This window comes from Vulpes lagopus, chromosome 2, assembly GCF_018345385.1.
Source record: "Vulpes lagopus strain Blue_001 chromosome 2, ASM1834538v1, whole genome shotgun sequence".
Taxonomy (NCBI): domain Eukaryota; kingdom Metazoa; phylum Chordata; class Mammalia; order Carnivora; family Canidae; genus Vulpes; species Vulpes lagopus.
The window spans coordinates 70,739,058-70,758,055 of NC_054825.1; the positions used below are offsets into that span (position 1 = coordinate 70,739,058).

Sequence of the window (18,998 nt, forward strand, 5' to 3'; positions counted from 1 at the left end):
CTCGATCTCAAGACCCCAATCATGACCTAAGCTGAAGGCAGATGCTTAACCAACTGAGCACCCAGGCGCCCCCATAATGATACTTTAAAATTTGAATTCACACTAGAAAGAAAATATGAGACAATCCACTTGGAACTCTTACTTTCTCGATGAGAAAATTAATGGCTGACAAAACTGTATCAAGACACAAATATTACATACCCTAAATTAGAATCTGAAACAGAATATAAAAACTACCAAACTAAGAATTAAGAAAAGTGAATTCTAATCTATTTCAATCATAGCTAAACTATAGTCACTTGTTTTCTCACCTGTATAAAGAATACATTCATTTATCATCCTGAGCCTCAAAATGAAAAAGGAATTAGAAAAGTCTAAAGTGCAAAGAACAATAATGCTACTAACAACAGTGAAGGCATTCACAGAAATGTCTAACCCCATTTAAGCATTCTAAACTCCTAAAGATGCAGAAATTCCTGGCAAAAGTTAGAGTCTTCACCGACCAATTAAGAAGCTTAAGACATTGTGTCTTTACCAATTCAATATAACAGTCGCAGAAAAAAAGTTAGAAACTTTTAGAAAGTTATGTATACAAAATCTACTCTAACAAAAACCCCAAACTCAAAGGATTCACCAGAGGAGTCCCTAAATATCTTCACAAACAACTATTTTTTTCCTGTCAGCAAATAGTGTTCAGTTTTAAGTTGCTATCCCAAAATAAAAAAAAAATACTGTCTTTTCTCCTACACAGTCCATGTTAACTTCAAAGGTGTTTTTATCATTCAAGGTATGTATTATTTACTTTAAAACCCTATTTAGAGTGCATAAATGTTGACTTAATGCCTTAGTTACCGAACACAGCACTCCTTAGAAAAGGAAAATGCTCATATAGAAAATGCAGGAGGGAATTTCTCAAAACTGTTTTTAACCAATTGCTGTAATACTTTTTAAATTTTTTTTAAATACCCAAGAACCAATCTATCTTAAACCCAAAATCATTAAATGGAAATGATAAAATCTTATGAAATAATACATTGATATAAAGTAGGTCTTAAAAGACTAAAAGTGTATACACACACACACACACACACACACACACACACACATATAGGTAAATCCAGTCTCAGCAAGTTTGGTTGTTTAAAACTTAAATACTTCTTGGTCACCTGCTACTAGAACATTAAGGATAAAAATTATAACCTATGCCCACGAGAATCAAAAAGTCTGCCAGATAAGTATACATATCATAATGTACATATAAAATACTAGATCATTCCCCATGAAAACAATGAAGATAGTCCTGGGAAAGCTTAGGAGAAAGGTCCTTTGAGTTAAAAATAACCAGCAGGCATTTACTGGAAAAAAGACAAAAGCATTTAAAGAAGGACTTGAAAAGTAGGTTTTTGTCCATCCCAACAGTGAATTGTAAAAGGTGTACTTGATATGCCTAAAAGGGCTCCACGGGGCAAGATGGCTGGACAAGGAGGGCCCCCAGAGGTGACGCAGTGCCAGACCATATGCCGTTCTGGAGGGCCATGCAGGTGTGAGCAAGTAAGCTCACAGCCCCACCCAACAAATGTGTTTTGGCTTTTCTCCCCATGGCCATGAGGACATGCCAATAAAGCCTGTGCCCCGATAGGCAATTCTAGCATTTTGCAGCCCTGACCTGGAACCTGCCAGAGGGCTGTCGGAGGCATGAGGCCAATCAAGTAGGTCCCTGTGTCCAGAAAGGTACAACACTAAGCACTCACTGCCTATGGGCACAGGGAAGCATGGCCTCCCCCAGGGCAGCCACCTCTGCTGGTTGCCCTGTGCTTTCATCTTAAAGCTCTCCCAAGCAGAGGCTCTTGTGTGGGCAGAGCTATTGGTGAGCACCTCAAATTTGCTGTGCTGGCTGCTGCGGAAGAATATGCTCCATGTTCTAATTTTCAGGCTAAACCCACCAAAGTGTGTTTCCACAGGGTATGGGGAGAAAGTCATATGCAGCTCATCTAAGACGAATGAATTCAAAAGCTGCCGCTCAGCTCTGATAGAACAACACTTATTCTGGAAACCTGAAGGTGCCATCGTGGGTATGGCCTTGGTCTTCCCTTGCCTTGTTCATCAATGACAGGAGGATAGAAAAGCTCTGGAGAGGCTCCTGGGTAGCTCAGTCCATTGGGCGCCTACCTTCAGCTAGGGCTATATTCCCAGGGTCCTGGGGTGTGGCCCAGCAGAGGCTCCCTGCTCAGCAGGGAGTCTGCTTCTCCCTCTGCCCCTCCCCACTGCTCATGTTCTCTCTCTCTCTCAAATAGGTAAATAAAATCTTAAAAAGGCAAGGCAAAGCATGAGAAGAGAAGAGAAGAGCAGAGCAAAACAAAGCTAAGCTAAGCTTTGGGAAAAGTCTGGGAGCAAATTGAGTCCATATAACTACCTTCTACTCTTTCATAGTAGTTTTAGGGATTGTACCTCAGATAGAGACAGTAGAATAAATGGACTTGTGCCTCTCATTCTTGGGAACTTGCAAGGGCACTTCCCCCTCCATGTCTTACCTAGACTTTAACAAGCAAAATAAAGAATAGCTCCCTTCCCTATTATAATTTGGTCTATAACAGGAAGTCATGGTGGCAGAAGTAAGATAGCAACTTTAGGTCCCAGTTTACCAACTACCTATCTTCTCCATCTTCTACTACTTATTTAAAATTTTCAGTATGTAATTTCAGCAAAGAAGTTTATTTCTCAGCCAAACCTCTGTCTCCCCTCAACTCTAACACCAAAGAAAAAATAAAATTGCAAGTGTGTTAAAAAAAAAAAAAAAAAGGCAGTTAAAAAGGCTGGAGCAGTTAAGCCCTCATGAACTTTAAAAACAAACTACTCACATAAGAGATGAAGAAAACATATACTTTTCAATTTTTCATGAAATACTTACCAAGACACACCACATGCAGAAATGTAAAACAAGTCTAAATAAATATAAAGAAAATTTTAAAGAATATATTCTCTGACCACAATTATAAAATCAAAAACAAAGAATCTTAAAAAGTACCAAATATTTGAAAAATGCAAAATATATTTATTAATAAAATCGTTAGTAAAAGAAGAAAAGAAAGAAAAGAAAAAGAAACCTACAAGGGAAATACAAAATATTTTGGACAAAAACAACAACAACAAAAAAAAACAGCAGCATATCAAAATTTGTGGGATGTAATAAGCAGCATTTAGAGGGAAATTATAAACATATATGCACCTCACACCAGAGTCTCAAAATACAAGAAGTAAAAACTGCCAAACAAAAGTGAAAAATGGACAATTCCACAATAGGTAGATATTTCAATACCTCACTTTCAATAATGAATAGAACTAGACAAAAGATCAATAAAGAAATCAAAGACATGAACAATTCTCTAGACCTAAGAGACACACATGGAACATTCCATTCAACAACAACAGAATACAGAACATTGTCCAGGATAGACTACATTTTAGGACACAAAACAAGTCTCAATAAACTGAAAAGGACTGAAATCATACAAGTATCCAGTTTCCAACCACACTGGAATGAAATTAGAAATCACAAGGAAAGAAACTTGAAAAATTAACAATCATGCAGCAATTAAACAACAAACTCCTAAATACGTAAGCACCGTGTCAAAAAAGAAATCACGAGAATTAGAAAATACTTCAGGATGAAACAAAACAAAATCAAAACACACCAAGACTTATGAGATGCTCCCCAAACAGTGCTTAGAAGGCAATTTACGTAAATGCTTATATTAGAAAAAGACCTCAACTCAATAACAAAACTTTTCATAAGAAACTATAAAGAGAAAAGCAAACTAAATCTAAAGCAAGCAGAAGGAAATAAAAAATAAAACAGAAATTAGTCAAATGGATGATTTAAAAAGACAGAAAAAAAACCTTAATGAGGCCAAAAGTTGTTTCTTTGAAAAGATCAACATAATTGACACACCTTAAATTAGACTAGCCAAGAAAAAAACTCAACCTACTAAAGTCAGGAGTGAAAGGTGGGTCATTAATACCAAACTACAGAAATAAAAATCATTTTAATGGAATAATACGAACAACTGTACACCAACAAATCCAGTAACTTAGATGAGATGGATCAATTTCTATAAAGACATAAGTAAAATGGGCTCAAGAAAAATAATTCAAAACACTCATAAGTAAAGTTGAATAAGTAGTCATAATTTCTTTAGAAACTTCTCAGAGGAGGGCAGCCTGGGTGGCTCAGCGGTTTAGCGCCGCCTTTGGCCCAGGGCATGATCCTGGAGACCTGGGATGAGTCCCACGTCAGGCTCCCTGCAGGGAGCCTGCTTCTCCCTCTGCCTGTGCCTTTCTCTCTGTCTCTCATGAATAAATAAATAAAATCTTAAAAACAAAAACAAAAACTTCTCAGGGGAGCCTGGCTGGCATGCAATTCTTGATCTCTAGGTTGAGAGATTGAGGCCCACTTTGGGTGTAGAGAATACTTAATAAAACCCTAAAGGGGGGGCAGCCCCAGTGGCACAGCAGTTTGGCGCCGCCTGCAGCCTGGGGTGTGATCCTGGTGTGATCAGGCTTCCTGCATGGAGCCTGCTTCTCCCTTTGCCTGTGTCTCTGCCTCTCTTTCTGTGTCTATGAACAAATAAAAATCAATCAAGCAAGCAAGCAAGCAAACCCTAAAGAGAAGAAAGAAAAGAAAAGAAAAGAAAAGAAAAGAAAAGAAAAGAAAAGAAAAGAAAAGAAAAGAAAAGAAAAGAAAAGAAAAGAAAAGAAAAGAAAAGAAAAGAAAAGAAAAGAAAAGAAAGAAAAGAAAAGAAAAGAAAAGAAAGAAAAGAAAAGAAAAAAAGAAAAGACGGACAAAAAAAAAAAACTTCTCAAAAGCAAAGTCCAGGACCAGAGGGTTTCTTCACTGGTGAATTTTACCAATTTTTTTTTTTTTAAGATTTATTTATTTATTCATGAGAGAGAGAGAGAGGCAGAGACACTGGCAGAGAGAGAAGCAGGCTCCATGCAGGGAGCCTAACATGGGACTCGATCCCCAGACCGGAATCATGCCCTGAGCGAAAGGCAGATGCCCAACTGCTGAGCCACCCAGGTGTCCCCCAAATGTTTAAAGAATTATCACCAGGACACCTGGGTGGCTCAGCGGTTTACCACCTGCCTTCCACTCAGGGCTTGATCCTGGGGTTTCGGGATCAAGTCCCACATCAGGCTCCCTGGAGGGAGCCTGCCTCTACCTTTGCCTATGTCTCTGCCTCTCTCTGTGTTTCCCATGAATAAATAAATAAAATCTTAAAAAAAAAAAAAAAAAAGAATTATCATCAATCCTTCTCAAATCCTTTCAAAAAATTGTGGAACACCTCCCAACTCAATCTATGAGGTCAGCATTACTCTGATACTAAAGTCAAAGACACAAGAAAAGTAAAACTACCAGTCAATATCCATTAGGCACATAGATGCAAATATCCTCAATAAAATACTAACAAACCAAATCCAGCAGTTTTATAAAAGGATTACATATCATGACCAAAATGAGATTTATTCCAGAGATGCAAGACTGGTTTAACACATGAAAATCAATCAGTAATAATACACTCTATCAAAAGAATAAAGGAAAAATCCCATATTATCTCAAATGATGCAGAAAAAAAAGAAAGCATCTGACCAAACTCAACACCCTTTCACAATAAAAATACTAAAAAAACTGGCAATAGAACAGAACTTAAATCTGAGAAAAGGCATCTACAAAAACCCCACACCTAACATCATACTGCATAATGAAAAACTAAATGCAAGGCGCCAAAGCGTCTGTTTTTGGTTCAGGTCATGATCCTGGAGTCCCGGGATGACACTGGCCTCCCGACTCAGCAGGGAGTCTGTTTCTCCCTCTATCCCTCCCCCTGCATGTGCAAGTACACATATGCTCTCTCATTCTCTCAAAGAAATAAATAAAATTGTTAAAAAGAAAAGAAAGAAAGAAAAGCTAAATGCTTTCCTAACTAAGGTCAAGAATAAGACAAGGCTGTCTACACTCACCATTTCTATTCAACATTTTACTAGAGGTTCATGTCATGGAATTAGAAAGACAAGTAAAAAGAAAAGAAATTCACATTAGAAAGGAAAAAGTCAAAGTATCTCTATCCAGAGGATATATATATAAAGAATAACCACAAAAGTAGAAACCATAAAAGCAAAAACTAGGTTACTAGACTTCATAAAAATTAAAAAGACCTGAGAAGACACTTCATAAAAGCTAGATGTTTGGCCACAAACATATGAAATGATGCTCAATATAATTCCCCATCAGAAGTGCAAATTAAAAAAAAAAAAAAAGAAGTGCAAATTAAAATCAAAACAGCATACTAATCCATATCTACTTGAAAGGCAAAAATTAAAAAGACTGACGATAATACATGGGAGTAAGGATATGGAACAATGAGCACTCTCATATTCTACTAATGGGATGTTAGGTTTTGGGTAAATTTCTATTAAACAACATCTTGCCCCTTGATAAAGTAATTTTTTCACTTCTATGTTTTTATCTTCTGTAAACGTGTCCACAGAATACTTTACAAAAATGTTCCTGGTAGGCTTTATTTATAGTAGTCCCAAACTGGAAACAACAAAAATGCTCAGGGACAGAAACATGAATACTGTGGTCTTTTCACACAGTGGAATAAAAATCAAACAATTATTATCATCAACATGAAAGAATCTCTGACATTATGCTGAGCAATGGCAGACACAAAAGAATACATACACATTTGATGATACCATTAAAGAGAAATTCTATTAGAGGCAAAAATAATCTAAGGAGAAACAAATCAGAATAGAAGCTGTTTGGGGGAAAAGAAATTACATATGTGATGGAATATGGCTCTATTTGTCAAAACTTATAGCTAAAATCTATGTATTTCAAAGTATGTAAATTTTACCAAAATAAATACCTACAAAAAGTTCCTATGAATAATACCAACCAGGTAGCAAGAAGGTGGAAGTAGGTGGGGACACAGATCCAGAAGATGGACAAAATGTTAGTAAGTACTCAAACTGAGTAATGGTCATATGGGCTTCATAATACCACTCTGTTTACTTTGTGCATATGCTTGATATTTTCCATTACAAAGTAGCAGAAACAAGAAAAACCCTCACTACCAGAGCTACCAACAGGGTTCAACACTAAGAAACTATATTAAGTAAAAAACAGTGTAGGACAGGATCAAATGAGAAAAGCAAAGAGAACATCTAGAAAAAAGGGGGCAGAGAAACATAAACTTAAGCAATCTCAAGAAAGCAATCCTCCATGTTTTCAAACATAGTAAGAAAATAACAGAAAGCTCCATTTAAGTCAAAAACTGTCTTGCACTAAATCTCCTCTTAAAAGTTCAAGAAAACAAATTTCACATTAAAAAGTAACAGAAATTAGATCAGAGCCCATACAGTCATCATAAGAAAAAAAAAAAAAAAAAGGAAGCACGGAACAAAACCTCTACCTTTTGGGGGCTCGTTGGTAGAGTATGTGACTTTTTTTTAAAAGACTTTATTATTATGTTTAATTTATTCACGAGAGACACACAGAGAGAGGCAGAGACACAGGCAGAAGGAGAAGTAGGCTCCCTGTGAGGAGCCTGATGTGGACTCTATCCCAGGACCCTGGATCACGACCTGAGCCAAAGGCAGATGTTGAACCACTTAGCCACCCAGGCGCCCCGAGTATGTGACTCTTGATCCTGAGGTCATGAATTTGAGCCCCACGTTGGGTATGGAGCCTACTTTAAAAAAAGAAATAGAATATTATTTTTTGAATTAATTAACTAATTAATTAATCCCTAACTTTCTACAGACAAGAAGACTGCAAAAGATAAGTCCACAAAAACAGATAATAACTACACACTATTTCCAAGCAAGCTTAAAGACATTAATACTAAATTTTTATTTAAAGATTTTATTTATTTTTGAGAGACACAGAGAGAATAGAGAGGCAGAGACACAGGCAAAGGGAGAAGCAGGCTCCATGCAGGGAGCCCTATATGGGACGGACTTGATCCCAGGACTCCAGGATCAGCCCTAGGCTGAAAGCAGACACTTAACCCCTGAGCCACATAGACGTCCCAATTTTATTAACAATTTTAACCAAGATTTGAGGAGAGAGAAATGAAGTAAAAGAACACAGAAAAAAAATTTTAAACTCATTTTAGAAACAGACCAAAAAAGAAGGAACAAAGAATTAAATAAACATAACAAAGAAGGAATATTTTCACACATTAAAAAAGATTCAAGAGGTACCTAGCTGGCTGAGTTGGTGGAGCATGCAACTGATCTTGGGGTTGTGAGTTCAAGCCCCATGTTGGGTATAGAGATTACTAAAAAATAAAAACCTTAAAAAAAAAGATTGAAGAGAAACTGGTAAATATTGGAAATGGATCAGATACTCAAAAACAAGAGAACTTATCAGAAAAAGTGTGAAATTATATATTGAAAGAAACAGACCTGAGAATAGCAAATGTGAAGAAATAGTCTGATAGAAATTACTAGGACTTTTCTGAACTTTAAAGGGGAAAAAATCCTTTGGGCATCTAAGCCAGATGTAGGCAAACTTTTTCTTATAAAAGTATACAGTAGGGACACTTGGGTGGCTCAGCAGTTCAGCTTCTGCCTTCATCTCAGGGCATGAATCTGGAGTCCCAGGATCGAGTCCCACATCGGGCTCCCTGCACAGAGCCTGCTTCTTCCTCTGCCTGTGTCTCTGCCTCTCTCTCTGTGTCTCTCATGAATGAATGAATGAATGAATGAATGAATGAATAAATAAATAAATAAATAAATAAATAAATAAATAAAACAGTAAATATTTTAGGCTTGCAGACCACAGGGTTAAAGTTAAAGACAAATATCAATGTCTAGGTCATGCTCATTGGTTTCAGTATTATCTATGGCACTGTACAACAAAAGCATCCAAAACAATATGTCAGTGAATGGGCATGGCTGCATGCAATAAAATTGTGTTTAGAAACATAGGCAGTCAGCCCATGGGCAGCAGTTTGCAGACCTCTGATATAGGCATGCACTAAGTGACTTTATAACGGAAAAGAAAAAAAAAAACTTCTAAATTTTCCAATAGCAACACTGACATATTAAAATAATCAAGAAAAGAACATGAAACCAAGAATTTTATATTCAACCAAGATAACAAGAATAATGGCCACAAACTATTATCAATGAGCAAGAATTCTAGCTATACTGTGTTCATGGAGCCCTTCTTAAAAAATCAAACAGCTCTTAAGCAAACAAAATTGGGGGATCCTTGAGTGGCTCAGCAGTCTGGCGCCTGCCTTCAGCCCAGGGCGTGATCCTGGAGTCCCGGGATCAAGACCCGTGTCAGGCTTCTTGCATGGAGCCTGCTTCTCCTCTATCTGTGTCTCTCTGCCTCTCTCTATCTGTGTCTCTCATGAATAAATAAATAAAATCTTAAAAAAAAAAAAAAAAAGAAAAAGAAAAAGAAAAAATTGACTACAGATATTGCTTAAGAACTGATAGTGTCAAACATACAACATGTAGTTAGTTACTCATTCAGCAAAAATAAAATGAAGGTTGAAAGGGAGAGTATAGTATGTATATTCTCTGACAATGTAAATAAATATACTTAACTATTTAAAAGTGAGGGATGAGGGCAGTCCGGGTGGCACAGCGGTTTAGTGCCCCCTGCAGCCCGGGGTTTGATCCTGGAGACCCTGGATCAGGCTCCCTGCATGGAGCCTGCTTCTCCCTCTGCCTGTGCCTCTGCCTCTCTCTCTGTATGTGTTTCTATGAATAAATAAATAAAATCTTTAAAAAAAAAAAAAGTGAGGGATGAATAGAAAGAACACAGCAAAAAGAGTATACATATGGCTTCAATAATCATATATATGATAACAGCACTGGCACTGATATTGTAAGACTATTGTGAAATAAACCTAATTAATATCCAGATTTCTAATTCCAGGTCTGTCATCTACTGGATCCTGAGGAACCTAGACACAGTAGGGAACAAGACGACAGAGATTCTGAGTAAGTTAAGATAAAATCCCTGGAATTCTGACTCTGGCCAGGTTAAGAGGTCAAAGATCTCCCCAAAGAGCAACCATTCAGTTGGACAAAATAATAAAAGCCACCATTTCAGTACTCTAGAAATCAACCAAAGGCATGTAACAATCTGAGAATGTTTATAAAACTGCTCATATTTGGGTAAGAATATTAAGAGTCTGTCTGTGTCATTCTTATCTGGGGCTGCTCTACTCCGGTATCCTCTACCTACCTGCAAGCTCAGATGGTTTGTCAGGCTTACAGGACTGCCAATTTTGAGGTCATCATAAAAAGAGACTCGCATGATTTAAAGCAGTTGAGCAATGACCACACTGAGTGGTGTCCTCAGTTTAAGTGACAATTTTGTTATAAGTAATCATTTCTGTGGCAGGCAAACTATTAGGACCAACAGCTGTAAGAGTCTAAAGTTGCAGGGGTGCTGGGACAATCATATTCCTGGCTGAGGTAGCACACATGTGCAGAGACTTAAAGAGGGCCCCACCTGTCCATATACCGAATCTTGCACATCAAAATTTCTTTTTGGGGATCCCTGGGTGGCTTGGCGCCTGCCTTTGCCCCAGGGTGTGATCCTGGCATCCCGGGATCGAGTCCTGCTTTGGGCTCTCGGCATGGAGCCTGCTTCTCCCTCTGCCTGTGTCTCTGCCTCTCTCTCTCTCTCTGTCTATCATGAATGGATGAAATAAAATCTTAAAAAAATTTTTTTTAATTTTTAAAATGATTGCTAACTGAAAGAAAAAATGACTTTAAATTGTAGTAATGACTGGTTAAATTAAATGTTTTAATTATATTTATAGGCTACCTCTAGTTCTCATTTCATTAAATGCCTATGTATGCCCTTTCCTCATTTTTTCCTAAGGATCAAAACACTAAAGTTGAAAAAGACTTTAGTTCAACTTCCCCAAAGCAGAAATCTTTCAGATAGTTTTCCTGTCTAACGGTACCTAGAATGTGCTCAAATGCTTAAGGAGACTTGAAGTTCACTACTTCCCAATGCAAATATTTATAAATGTTAAATGTTCTAACCAAAAAAATTTTAAAGTCAACTGAATAAAATCTATATTACACCATCAATTCCCTAATAAAGAAGAATTTCTAGGGGTACCTGAGTGGCTTAGTGAGTTGAGCATCTGACTTTTGATCTCAGCTCAGGTCCTGATCTCAGGGGTCATGAGTTCAACCCCTGCACTGTGTTGGGCTCCACACTGGGTATAGAGCCTACTTAAAAAGTAAATAAAATAAAGAAGAATTTCTAAGAAGAATTTAATTCTAGCAACTTAGTTAAGCATAATTTTTCTTGTTTTAAACTCAAAGCTTGTAAAGTTTTTTCATTTTATTATTTTTTTAATTTTAAAAAGATTTTATTTATTTATTCATGAGAGACAGAGAGAGAGAGAGAGAGAGGGGGGGCAGAGACACAAGCAGAGGGAGAAGCAGGCTCCCTGCAAGGAGCCCAACGTGGGACTCAATCCCGGGTCTCCAGGATCACACCCCAGGCCGAAGGTGGCGCTAAACTGTTAAGCCACCAGGGCTGCCCAAGTTTTTTCATTTTAATACTTAAAAACAAATATAACTTTTTTAGTTTGCCAATTATGGCTTAATTTAGAGGAAGATATTTGCATTATTTGCCCCAACTCCCCAAAAGAATGGAACTATGCCTAACACTTCAAAAATACTTTGTATTTCCAAGGATCTCAATAAATATTTGCTAATTTAGTCTCCTGGCATTTCTTACAGATTACTAAAATCCTAAAATAAAGGTCCAAATGCCCATGCTTAACTGAATACTGAAACATAATCCAAACAAGCACACTACTATTATAGCACATTACAAGCATAATCCAAAAAGCATCGTGTAAAAAGTATCGTATTGGTTTTCTAGTAAGTTTGCTGTCCACTCCAGAAAACCAACCCTTAACCTATCCTTTTCAAAAATAAAGTACCTATCTTAACTACATGGATCTGAATATGGAAAATGTTAAAGTGATATAATAACCAACAGCCATCCTTTATTAACTGCTAGGTACAAGGGACCGTCCTAAGTGCTTTGTAAACACATTATTTCACTTAATCTTTCAACAACATAAAGTAGTGTCTATTATTTCCATCTTACAATGGAGGAAAATGAGGTGGAGAAAATGGCAGAAGTGTTTTAAGTAACAATTTCCAGGTAATTTCAATAAAAAATAACCAACAATATAAAAATGGTATATTTATCACCAACAAAAAGCTAATTAAAAAGGTACCAAAAATTCTAATTTCCATTAGCCCCTAAAGTTTGTTCTTACTTCTGCTCTTTTCTAAATACATAGTCATTCACAAGTGATTTTCCTGCTGAACCCCTATCTATACAAAGCCTTAAAATAGGGTTAACTTACAAACAGCTGTGTTTACAAATTGGCAGTTAGAAGCTCAAAATAAAACTTCTCATTGAAATAGTGTTACAAATGGGGGGTTACAGTTCCAGGGTAGCTCCTATAGTATATTTTTACCCATAATGTAACTGAATAGAAAAACCTAGGGGCACCTGGGTAGCTCAGAGCCCTGGTGGCTCAGCTGTTTAAGTATCTGATTCTTGGTTTTGGCTCAAGTCATAATCTCAGGGTCCCAGAACCCAGCCCCAAATCAGGTTCCATGCTCAGCGGGGAGTCTCTTTCTCCCCCACCCCATTTGCCCCTTCCCCGGCTCTAAAATAAATAAATCTTTAAGAAAGAAAAGAAAAATCTAAAATCTCAATCATTACACCAACCATGTGGAAAACTATACTCCATATTTCTACACCAAGCCTATCGATAGCAAAACTATCTCTAGTGCTGGGAAAACTGAATATTCAAATGCAAAAAATGAAACTGATCCTTACCTTACAGTGTACAAAAAAACTAACTCAAAATGGATCAAAGACCCTAAGAGTTAAAGTCTCAGAAGAAAACAGGGGATGAGGGACGCCCGGGTGGCTCAGCGGTTTAGCGCCTGCCTTCGGCCCAGGGTGTGATCCTGGAGTCCTGGGATCGAGTCCCACGTCCGGCTCCCTTCATGGATTCTGCTTCTCCTCCCTCTGCCTGTGTCTCTGCCTCTCTCTGTGTCTCTCATGAACAAATAAACAAAATCTTTAAAAAAAGAAAAGAAAACAGAGGATGAGCTTATGACACTGGATTTGGCAATGATTTCTTGGATAGGACACCAAAGCAACAAGCAACAAAAGAAAAAAAATGATATACTGGACTACATCAAAGTTAAAAACTTTTGTGCATCAAAAGACACTATGAACAGTGAAAAGGTAACCTATGAAAGAAAAGAAAATATGTGCAAATCATCTCTCTCATAAAGGTTTAAATATCCAGAATATATTTAAAAAACTCCTACAATAACAATAAATCAAGCAACCTGGTTCAAAACTGGGTAGAAGATTTGAACAGATATTTCTCCAAAGAAGATACACAAATAAGCACATCAGAAAATGCTGAACATCACTAATCATTAGAGAAATGCAAACCAAAACCACAATGAAATACCTCTTCATATTCATTAGGATGGCTATTATCAAAAAACAGAAAATAAGAGGTATCAACAAGGATGTGGAGAAACTGGAATCCTTGTGCACTGTTGATAAAAATGCAAATTGATTCAGCCACTGTGGAAAGTACTATGGCAGTTCCTCAAAAAATTAAACATAGAATTACCATATGATCTAGCATTTCTACTTCTAGGTATATACTCTATAAAGAATTGAAAGCAAACAGATAATTGCATAGCCATTGTCACAGCAGCATTATTCACAATAGCCAAAAGGTGAAAGCAAAAGTGTCTATCAACAGACGGATGAGCAAAATGTGATATACATATACAATGGAATATTATTCAGCCCTAAAAAGGAAGAAATTCTGCAATATGCTATAACATGGATAAAACTTGGTAACATTATGCTAAGGAAAATAAGTCAGTCACAAAAGGACAAATATTGTATGATTTCACTTACATGAGGTTCCTACTCAAATTCAGTAGAGACATAAAGTAGAATAGTGGTTGCCAGGGCCTGAGGGAAGGAGGGGAAAGAGGATTATTATTTAATAGATATGGACTTTCACATCAGGAAGAAAAAGTTCTAGAGGTGGATAGTGGTAATGGCTGCACAAGATGAATGTACTTAATACCACCAAATTGTACATTTAAAAACAGTTAAAATGGAAAAAAAAAACCACAGTTAAAATGGTAAATTTTATCTTATATATAACCACACTTAATCTTATAACCACAATTAAAAAGGAAAAAAAACTACAGATCTCCACCTAATCCTTTTTTCTAAGCCACTAATGATAGTGTAAGGTAAAGGTTTCCAAGAGAGTAAGAGAAGGGAGACTCTGGAATGGGAAAACAAAATCTCTTTCTAAAAAAATTTTTAACAAACTTTCGTATAAAGGGGAAAAACAACAGTACAGAAAAGGGAACTAAGTAAAATTTGCCCTCCTATTCTGTTTATATATTTACTACTTATAAGAACTGACAAAATAACCTGTAGACTAAAAAATGGTGGATTGTCAGATATACAAAGTACAGAAATTTTTCATCTAAATTTGAGATAAAAAATTTTAGTATTTCCTGGTTTTTCTGGGCCTTTCAGGAAATGGAATGGAAAGATAAGCAGGGTTGGGAAAAAGAGGGGTTTGGGGAAAAGATAACAAAAACTGGAAAGGATGGGAGGGCCTGGGTGGCTCAGTCAGTTAAGTATCTGCCTTTGACTCAGATTATGATCTCCAAGACCTGGGATCAGGTCCTGGGATTGAGCAGCAAGTCATGCTCCCTGCTCGTCTGGGAGTCTGCCTCTGCCCCTCCCCCTGCTCATTTTTTTTCTCTCTCTCTCTCAAATAAATAATCAAATCTTTAAAATAAATAAATAAACAAACAAGACCTGAAAAGATGCAAGGCCTGATTTAGCACAGAGGGGCAATTACTGAAAGAGATCCATTCTGATGTCCAGATACACAGAGCCTACTCTTGACTTAGACTGGACTTGGGACAACAGAGATATTCCTGAGTTCATCACCAGGCTAACAAGCACAGATCAATAACTGTAATCTACCATGGGAAGAGAATACATTTACAGTCCGCATAGAGGTACAAGTACACAAGGACAGCCAAAAATTGAGAGTCAATCAGGAAAACTGAAAAACCCTTTCTCTCCTGCCTTCATTTCTAGCTTAAGCACAAAGTAACACTAGAGAAGTTTGAAATCAATCAATGATGCATTTAAAATACTCTTTGCAAAGAAAAATTCTTTGCAACAACAAAACCAAAACTCAGCTTATCCAGACTGCTACACTAAAAAAAATCCAGGTATGCAGTTTTCCAGGTATATATATTCTATCTACTCAGTCTTTACTGTCCTATTTATGATATCTAGTGTTCGATAAAATATTGCAAGACACACAAAAAAAGAAAGAATATACAACCCACTGTCAAGAGACAAAGCATTCAGCAGAACCAAAAATCAATGAGGTCAAAAACAGAAAACTCAATGAAATCAAAAGCTGATTTTTAAAAAAGATCAATAAATTGATAAACCTCTAGCAAGACTAAGGAAAAAAAGACACAAATTACAAATATCAAGAATGGGAAGGTGAAAATCACTACACACCCTGCAGACGTAAGAACAATATTGATTGGAATGTTATAAACTTTATGTCCATATATTCAACAATTTAGATGAAAGTCAAATTCTTAAAAAAAAACATGAACACAAGAGATCACACAATAGGTAACCTGATCAGCCCTATATCTATCTATAAAAATTCAAATTATAGGAAAAGTGTTCAACACAGGGGTGCAGATGAGTTCACCGTAGAATCCCACCAAACATTTAAAACAAAAACACCAAATCTACAAACTCTTTTAGAAAACAGAAAGGAACACTTCCCAACTCATTTTCATGAGGTCAGCATTACCCTGATAACAAAATTAAATGGTACATATTAACTGGGCCAAATACCAGTCAGATACTGCCTACTCAACACTTGCAATAACCTAATATTATTATTTAAACTTAAAATGTAAAAGGAAGAATTTTGAATATGCACATACTGCCTCATCTTGATAATTCTATTTATGTTAGAATTTAACATATCCTTTAAGTTCTCTGGAGCTCCATTACTAGATAAGTTCTTTCCTATTATCAGTAATATAGAATAAAACAAGATTGGGAAATGAGTACACTATGGAAATAAATACTACTAATGAATGAAAATGGTACAATTTAGGTAGATTACATCATAAAACATAGCAATGGGGCAATGACACATTAAGGGTGCAAACTCCTGATGTTGCAGAAGGGGGTGAGTACATAATGTAAAACGTTTCCACTTCAACATTTAAACCAGATCTCATTTCAGGAATAGAAAAAGCTGATTGCTCATCAATCTAAAACTGGGCAATGAACTTCGCTTTCTATTTACCTGCAGGCCAGTTAAAAGGATTGGGAAAGTTGTGAGGGTGTGAAAAGAAAAGCCTCTTCCAGGGATGCCTGGGTGGTTCAGTGGTTTAGCATCTGCCTTCCGCCAAGCGTGATCCTGGAGTCCCGGGATGGAGTCCCACATTTGGCTCCCTGCATGGAGCCTGCTTCTCCCTCTGCCTGTGTCTCTCACGAATAAATAAAATCTTAAAAAAAAAAAAAAAAAAAAAGCCTCTTCCAAATGCTCACTACCAATTACAAAGTTAATTCTGCTAGTTTCTCTATCACCTCTAAATTTCAGATTCACATCCAACAGCCTTCTCAACACTTCTCAACACACTCAACATGTGGCACCGCAAATTCAACTTACCCAAAACTGAACTCACTTTTCCACCCTCATTTACAGACTTGCTCTTCCTACTATATATTTCCTACTATATTCCTATTTTAAAAGCTTATTTATTTAAGCAATTTCTACACCCAATGTGGGGCTCAAACTCACAAAGCCAAGATCAAAAGCCACATGCATGCTCTAACGACTGAGCCAGCCAGGACCCCCTCCTACATTCTTGATCACAAGTAATGCTACTGCCATCTATCTAATCAACCAAACCAGAAATCATCCTAAACATCCTGCTCATTCCTCCTCTCCCTTGTCCCCGACTCGTCACATCCTGATGATTTTACCTCTAAATCATTTCTCAGTCTGTCCCCTTTAAATCCATCCTCCACACTCCACAAATCTGCCTGTTCCTTCTCATTAACTGCCTTCAAAATAAAGACTGAACTCTGGCATACATATATATACAAAACCCTACACGATCTACCTCTCCAAGCCTTTTTTCATTGCTACTTGCTGTGCCACTCTTTGCAGTCCAATAGTAATAGTTTCCTGCCACGTTGTGCTGTATGTATCCTGCTTCTGCTTTTCTCTTAACCACAAACATTCTTTCAACTAATTCTTATCTTCATCACCGAAAGCTTGGCTCAAGTATCATGCACTCCAGTAAGTTAAGTGACCACCTCCACATCCCTAAGCCTATGTAAACCTGTGATTATCGCTACCTAAGCTCTTAACAAATCCTATTGAAATAATTTATATATCTTTATACTAGACTGTAAGAGTCTTGAAGGCAAAAGTCTTATCTGTAACTCCAGTAACCTGGCACAAAAGAAAATTCAATCTCTGTTGAACTACACCATAATTTTTCTCATTTTCCTCAGAGACCAGAGAAAAAACTATGTCACTAAAACATAAACAATCCTCACTGCAGCAATCAATTCTTACTCACAAAAAAGAACTATAAATAAAATTAAAAATGTTCCTTCCTCATAAGATTTCCTTCCTCTTCACAAAATCCCTGATTCCAAGCAATATCTGAAGCAAACAATTACAGTTACAAATTATCTTGTGTTAACAAGATTATAGTAATGCTACAAGCATAAATTCAGTTAATAATTTGCTACTGAGGTCTTTAGTGCACAAATTTCTATCAAAACAACAAAACAGCACACTACATATAAAAGATTCTTAACAAATTATCTAGGACTAGCCTGATGTACATCCTTTAAACAAGTATTTGCTGAATGAAGCAGAGAAGAGGGAAATAAAAGTGGGTAATAAGTATAAAGAAAACTATAAAAAGATTAGATATCAAGCTTTAAAGGAAAAGTCTGGGTTTTCCCATTAAATCTAGATATACGTAATTTTATAAGTTGGCTATATAAAGAATATATGCATGCAAGGTTATGGAGTAGCCTCCTAAGGGAGTTACTGAAGGGATAATAGGGAAGTATCAGTCCTGAATCTTACCGTTAGTTAACTGTGACACTGATCAACCAATGATTAAGTCATCATGCAATCATTCTAGCATTTGATTTCAACAGAAGTTTTGGGGTTTTTTTTTTTTTAAGGTTTTATTTATTTATTCATGAGAGACAGAGAGAGAGGCAGAGACACAGGCAGAGGCAGAGGCAGAGGCAGGCTCCATGCAGGGAATCCGATGTAGGGCTTGATCCCAGGACTCCAGGATCACACACTGGGCCAAAGGCAGACATTTAACCGCTGAGCCACCCAGGCATCCCTGATTTCCTCAACAGAAGTTGTTACTGGACATCAGTTCTATGCATTTCACTACATGTAAATTTTACCTTAAAAAAAAAAAAAAAAAAAGAGCTGCCAAAATGGGAAATGAGTCATTAATTAATCTGAGCTGTTTTCATCCTTCCATTACATACAACTCATCCCACAGCACCCTAATTAAGACAAACATGTACTACATGTTAAAAAGTCTTCAGAATGGCTCATCATTAATAAAACAAAGGCTTTACTGGACTAGATGACCCCTTTGGTCTCCTCTAGTTCTAGATTTCCAAGGGTTTGTTAATTTATAGTGTTATAAATGGTATCACTACTAAATTTATACTCATGAGAGAAAAAGCTAAAAATCACTGCCTTCATTGATACCAAATAACATTTTCAAAAGTGTCAGCATCT

General features: G+C 36.8%; 1 protein-coding gene and 1 pseudogene across 5 annotated transcripts in view; one reads left to right on the top strand and one right to left on the bottom strand.

Moving 5' to 3' along the window:
- Positions 1 to 18,998, bottom strand: part of CTDSPL2 (CTD small phosphatase like 2) — an 85,047-nt gene that overhangs the window by 57,616 nt on the left and 8,433 nt on the right. For 2 of the 5 annotated variants that reach the window (XM_041745272.1, XM_041745271.1), the window contains exon 2: positions 14,036 to 14,092. The exons of the other annotated variants lie outside the window; for them this stretch is intronic. The gene's annotated coding sequence lies outside the window, so the exon portion shown is untranslated. The remainder of the gene's footprint in view (positions 1 to 14,035; positions 14,093 to 18,998) is intronic. 5 annotated transcript variants of the gene reach the window in all.
- LOC121477464 lies at positions 1,471 to 2,179 on the top strand (annotated as a pseudogene).